The 1,084-nt window shown below is 34.7% G+C and overlaps 1 non-coding gene across 1 annotated transcript; it reads left to right on the forward strand.

The window, feature by feature from the left end:
• The first annotated feature begins 314 nt into the window (after nucleotides 1–314).
• LOC133062974 (U6 spliceosomal RNA) lies at nucleotides 315–421 on the forward strand. The gene has a single exon (XR_009694293.1). It is a non-coding gene; the product is annotated as a U6 spliceosomal RNA (small nuclear RNA).
• The last annotated feature ends 663 nt before the right edge of the window (nucleotides 422–1,084 follow it).

Consider the following 1,084-nt stretch of genomic DNA (forward strand, 5'->3'; position numbering starts at 1 on the left):
GAGCAAATAAGTGAGATACAAGTACTATAAAACACTTGCATGTGTATAACATAAAACAATGTGAAATGAAAAAAATAAGGTGCAGAGAGGAGTGTATATAGTGTGCTGCCATTTGAATAGAAGGCAAAATGAGGATATATGTGTTGTGTGTGTACATACACATTTGATTATTTTTGCAATTAAGAAAGGATAAACAAGAAACTAATAAAATTGGCTATGTACAGGGTTGAAGAAAACTTCTTTGAGTTACATTTTAATATAGTTTTGACTTTTGAACCATGCTGCTGTTTTACATATGCAAAATAATTAAATTAGTGCTCACTTCGGTGGTACATATACTAAAATTGAAATAATGCAGAGAAGATTAGCATGGCCCCTGCACAAGGATGACATGCAAACTTGTAAAGCATTCTGTAGTTTTGTTACAGATATTAATTAAGTTTACTATGGTAATCATATCACAGTATATATATATATCAAATCATTATGCTGTACACCTTAAACTTTCAAATGTTATATATCAGTTGTAAATAAAACTGGAAAAAGTTAAAAAGTTCACTATCACAAAAAATTAAATCAATATATTAGCAGAACCCTAACATTGAGTATAAAGAGAGACAAATGAATCTATTTCAAAGTTTAAAGGTTTTTCAACAGACCTTGTTACCTTTAGTGGGCTGTATTCTAAGGATTAAAAAAAGTGCCGCAAACAATCGGAGCTTATGAGTAGGTCTACGGTTGGTAAAGGTACTGAGAACAGGCATTCTGACTCTTGGGTGTACTGTAGGGAGGAGCAAGTGAGTATTAATAAATATATTGATGTTGGATTGAAAACTAGGTTCTCACTGTAAGAGAAAGGAGATAAAAATATGACCTGTGGGAAAAGAAGAAAAATCTTCTGGTACTGGATTGGAGTTGGAAAGTGAAAGTCGCTCAGTCATGTCTGACTCTTTGTGACCCCATGGACTCTGTCCATGGAATTCTTCAGGCCAGAATCCTGGAGTGGGTAGCCTTTCCCTTCTCCAGATGATCAATCCAGGGATTGAACCCAGGTTTCCCGCATTGCAGGCAGATTCTTTACCAG

The sequence above is a fragment of the Dama dama genome, chromosome 9 (genome assembly GCF_033118175.1).
Source record: "Dama dama isolate Ldn47 chromosome 9, ASM3311817v1, whole genome shotgun sequence".
In the NCBI taxonomy this organism is placed as follows: Eukaryota; Metazoa; Chordata; class Mammalia; order Artiodactyla; family Cervidae; genus Dama; species Dama dama.